This window comes from Gavialis gangeticus, unplaced genomic scaffold (assembly GCF_001723915.1).
Source record: "Gavialis gangeticus isolate Ggan-Ray unplaced genomic scaffold, GavGan_comp1, whole genome shotgun sequence".
Taxonomy (NCBI): domain Eukaryota; kingdom Metazoa; phylum Chordata; order Crocodylia; family Gavialidae; genus Gavialis; species Gavialis gangeticus.
In genome coordinates, this window is record NW_017729024.1 from 125,564,057 (window position 1) to 125,569,244 (window position 5,188).

Consider the following 5,188-nt stretch of genomic DNA (forward strand, 5'->3'; position numbering starts at 1 on the left):
CCCGGGCGGGGCCGCTGGGCGGGGCTCGGCCGCCATTTCCCCGCCGCGTCGCCAGGGTTACGGCCCCGCCCCGCCCCACCCCCGGCCAATCGCGGGGCCAGGCGAGCTCCCTTTGTTCGGCCATTTCGGGGCCGGTGGGAGCTCGGGGATGTGCGGGTACGTGTGCTGCGCGGCGCGGCGCGGCGCGGCGGGGCGAGGCGGGAGGAAGGGGTGTCTGGGACCTGGCTTGCTGTGCCTGTCCCGCAGGGAGGGGGAGCCGGGGCCGCACTGACTCGTTGCTGTCCCTTCCCCGGGGCCGCCCAGCTCCGGGGGAGGGTCGTGCCCGGCTGCCCCGGTGGCTTGCTCTGCAGGTGCCTCCTGAGATGAGAGCTGCTGCCCTCAGTCCGGCGTGTTGAGCCCTACCCCGCGTCCCGCTGCTCCGAGTCGTCCGTGTAATCGCGGATGTTTTGTTTTCGATCTGTTTTGGTTTTTAATGTGGGGCCTCTTGCTGCCTCCTCGGAGCGCTTCAGACCCATGGACCGAGTGCTCACGGTTTCGAGACGGGAGCCCGTGCCTGGTGGTGCTACGGACAGCTGGACTGTGGTGTGGCCACTGGCACGCAAAGAAGCTGTGGGCAGGGTGGAAGATAACCCCAGAAGCCTGGTCTGGCCTCACTTGCAGGGTCTGCTCCTTGCACCTCACTGTGATGCTTTCTGAAACTGCCTTTTTTTCCCCTTTATCCTCCCAAATATCATTCAGAAAGGCGGTTATAATTTTTATAATAAGAGATAAATGTGTCTTATTTTTTAATTCTTGGGAACTCTGAATTGACCGAAGAGAGCGTTCATATTTTCTTTCAAATAATCTGTCATTGGATCAAACTGACAACAAGTTGAGGGCAACAGGTAATTATTTGGAGAATGAAGGCGTGAGAAAATGGGGTTTAGAAAGTAAACTGCCTCATATCTTTAAGTGCAAAAGCTGAGATTGACACGAATAGTGTTACGAACCATATTCTACCATGGGATGTTAATAGAGAGCCTTGGGTGATGTGGGATGCTGATTCTGGGCAGCAGCTGAATTAAGTCAGCATAGCCTGAGGGGGGAAGGGTAAAAGTGGGGACTTTTTACCATCTTTAATTTTCCCTCAGCCTGAGGAAGGGCACGTGTGCCCGAAAGCTTGCAGAAAAAAGGTTTTTTTTGTGACTTCTTAGTTGGTCTAATAAAATATATCATCTCTGAACCAAGAGTTCTAGAGTTATGCATTGATTTTTGTTTCAAACCAACACAGCTACCAAAATTATATCCCTGAAAAAGTGACAAGTGGCATTTTTTTCTCTAGAAAGTTTGGTTTCTGTAGTTATGGATTGTCCAGTGCCCTTTTCTCTCTTCCTCTTTCCACTGCTCTACTCAGGCCACAGTTTGGGAAATCCATATTTGAGAGCACGCAGAAGCATGTTTTAATTTTAAGCTCCAGTCAGAGTAACCTCTAGAACTATACTGGCTTGTCAGCTGCTAAATCTCCTTATGGAGCTGTCCAACAGCCATGAAGAAGAACTGAGTCTGTGATTTGGCTCTGCACTCATTCCCCATATCTGTGACCTCTTAGTCCTGTTCCTGTCACAGTCTGATGCTAAAACTACAAGGAAGAGTAACAAAAGACTATTATACGTACTGGTGCAGCACTAAGCACCTTAACACAGAGCCAACATACAGGGCTGCAGTGGAGGCCAAAATCAGGGCTATTCTGTTTACATAGAGTTCTTAGTTTAAAAATTTAAAGCTCAGTGTTGACAGAATTTTGCTATATTCAGTCTTTTTGCCTTTGTCCCAGTGATTGGAATATTTATAAAGTTAATCCACTCCGTTAAATTCTCCAGGCTGTGCCAAAAATTAAAATGTGCTTCTGAGTAACTGAAGCTATAAGCCTGAATTTCAGATTTCTAGGAGTTAAATCTGACAGAAGGTGCTCAGGCTGAAACCTTTTTATAAGTAAAGGCTTACTGGTGGAAAAAAAAAATCCATTACACATTTTTAATTGCATATAGCATCTTCCATAAAAATTATTATAAAATACTTTATGAAGTTGAAAGTGTGATTAGCGCTGTATGAGGCACAAGGTGCCTGCCTTTGACTCTTTTATTCTTTAAATAATTTAACCAGAGTGTGGCAGTGCACTTTTGGGTGCCTGGCACTTTAAGGACAGAGTCAGGCAGCAGCCAGGTGCCTGATGAGGGCAGCCATTTTGAACATGAGGCTTATAAAGGCTGCAGTTTGCTGCTTCTAGCTCAGGCAAAAACATCGTGTGGCTGAGGTGCATGGAACATCTAGCAGGTAGGAGCAGGAGACTCTTGGTCCTGGGCATGACCTAAAAAAACTGCACCCTGTCAGGGAAGGATGGCCTGGTGAAGCTCCTAGTGGTATGGGGGCCCCCAAGAACTGCCAGGCCAGTTACCTCCCCAGTGAAAGGTGAGATGGGGCACCTTAACTCTAGCCCCCATCTTTGGGTGGGTTTTGGAGGCAGCTGTGGAGCCAGGCATGGCAAGCACAGTGCCGCCTGAGCCTGTGGGGGTGGTTGACCCCCGAGGCTGTGAAGGAGGGTGGAGTTCTGTGGCCCTGCACAGAATAGGGCTGAAGGGGAGTAGGTCTGAAGGACTGCGCATGAAGGGCACGTTAAGTAGGGCCAAATAGTTAGTAGGTCTAAAAGACAGTCCCAGGGGCACGTTGAGTAGGGCCGAACTGGGAGTAGGTGTGAAGGGCAGTGCAAGGGCCAGCCCATTGAGTAGTCAAGTGTAAGGATGTAGTTGAGTGTGAGGAGCATGAGAAGACCCCAGGGTGGGGCGTGGTGTAGAGGCCCTAGACTGGGCACAGTAGGAACCCCAGGAGTGGAGAGTAGGCCAAAATATGTCTTCAGACGCCTGAGGCTGTAGTTGGGCAAGAGGCTGAGTTGAGGGCTCAGTCAGAGAGTTAGGGGTGAGTCCTGACCTCGGTAAGTCCTCTGCTGCAAGGAGGTTGAGTTGTGGGTCAAAAGAAAGACCTAAAGGTTAAGCACAAGGACCTGCTGCTTCAGGGTTTCACAGGGACTCTGCGAAACCCTGGAGCACCAGTCACAGTGTAGGTTATGATTGTATCATGTGGATGCCATCTGCAAGGCATGGGCTGCAATGTGGGCGAGGCTCAGAGCTGCACATAGTACCCCCTGGCATTGGGGCTGGGAAGGGGCAGACTCCTGCATTATAACACCAGTTTATGGGAACAGCGAAGTCGTGGCAGGTGAGACTGGGTGGCCTGCCCCATAGAGACAAGTAGGTGGCCTGGCATGAGACCCAGCCCCAAGCGTGCCCACCGTAACCCACAGTTAAATATATATTTTTTGCCTTTATCCCTCTAGTGTTTAAGTTTTTAGTTAAAATTAGAAGATGGGAGCTGAGTAGGTAGAAAAATGCAAGAAAACAGTATCAGTATCAAAATCTGGAAAGAAGGCCTTTATATAAATGGTGTGGAGAAACAGAGGCTGCGGGAAGATGTGCTGATAGTGACAAGGGGTCTCACTTTCATCAGAGGCTTTACTTACAAACTCGGACATTTTAACTAAAGATATGGGCTCTTCTTAAACCAAGCTATTAGTATATTTGGTGCAAAACAGTGCGTAGGCACACTCACTTCAGTTTAAATAGGCTTATATTGGTTAAGCTGAAGCCAGTTTCTTCCTGATTTTTAAGAGTGACATTGATTTTCATTTAAACTAAACTAAAGAACGTGTGTACCGGTTTAAGCAAATATGATTTGAAAATAGATTTAAATTAAACCAGTGCACCTGTCTTTTGTAGATAGTGGTGGAAGCTATATTGGTTGAAATTGGGAGCAATTCCAATGGTCTCTTTTAGGTTACATGATGTAAGAGAGATCATCATTAAAGATAAATGTGTGATTAACTGAAGGAGATCCATGGGAAGTAGTTAAACCAAAAAAGGAGGAGGTTTGAACTTTGTCTTGGAACAAATGAGAACCCAGTTAAGTAACTTTGGTATAAGGCTGATATATGTATATTTCTTTGTGTGTCAGAAAAGAGTCATCAGTATGCTGGAAATACTGTGATCTGGAGAGCTGGGACTTTGAGACCATGGGGGGAAAAAAGTCATTGAGTAATTAAACTGAGAGAAAACAGTCACTTTGAACGTATTCATGAGGGGTCTGTGAAATTTGAACAATTGTTTTGTTTCAAAGCTGTTTTGACGCGTTTTGAACTTGAAACAGCGAAATCGAAATTAAACAAAAGGCCTTGAAACAGCTTCAAAATGAAATGAGGGCACTCGAAACGTTTCAAGTTTTGAAGCAGCTTGGTGGCAGGAGGTAGGGGAGAGCCAAGCCAATACTCCAAGCAGCTCTGCCAGTCAGTGGAGCCCGGCAAAGCTTTGAGGCAGTCTGGTGGTGGGAGGCAGGGGAGAGCAAGTGACAGAGCTGCTCTGAGCACAGTCCTGGCCAGTGGCTCTCCCCTGCCACCAACTGCTGGGCTGAGCTTTGTGAGGCTAGCAGAGCCGGTCAGCACAACCCTGGCTCCCCCCTGCCTCCCACCACCTGGGTGCACTCTGATTGGCTCCGCCAGCTTTACAAAGCTGAGCCTGGGGGCAGGAGGTGGGGTAGAGTGACTGCCCGGGGCTGTGCTCCAAGCAGCCTTTGCCACTGGCTCTCCTGCTGCCAGGCTGAGCTCCATGGGGCTGGTGGAGCTGCTCGGAATGCAGCCTGGCGGTGGGAAGCAGGGAGAACCTGGGCTGCACTCTGAATGGCTCCACCAGCCCCACAGAGCTCAACCTGCCCTCCCAGTGCTGCCAGACTCCTCCTGGGGATGCAGGCTCCCCAGATTTGTGTGCAGGATGACAGAAGGCGGCTGCTGCTGCTTGGGGCCAGCGGCAGCACCAGTCTTCTCGGCGTTGGGTGCAGGCTGTGCCTAGTGCTGGTCCCAGGTGGCAGCGGCAGCCTCCTGTCATCCTGAGCACAGATCCAGGGGCCCACACTCCTGGGAGGAGTCCAGCACACACCTCCTGGGGGTGTGGGCCACTAGACCTGTGTGCAGAATGACAGGAGGCTGCCTGGGGCCAGTAGCAGCACCAGTCTTCCCAGCACTGGGTTCAGGTTGGGGCCAGTGCTGGTCCCAGGGTGCAGTGGCAACCTGCTGTCATCCATGCGCAGATCCAGGAGCCTGCACCCC

The 5,188-nt window shown here is 50.2% G+C and overlaps 1 long non-coding RNA gene across 3 annotated transcripts in view; it reads left to right on the forward strand.

Annotated features, from left to right (window-relative positions):
- Positions 1 to 75: 75 nt before the first annotated feature.
- Positions 76 to 5,188, forward strand: part of LOC109297692 — a 38,687-nt gene continuing 33,574 nt past the window's right edge. For 2 of the 3 annotated variants that reach the window (XR_002097388.1, XR_002097386.1), the window contains exon 1: positions 76 to 156. This is a non-coding gene — a long non-coding RNA (uncharacterized LOC109297692). The remainder of the gene's footprint in view (positions 157 to 5,188) is intronic. The other variant, XR_002097387.1, reaches the window with a different exon arrangement.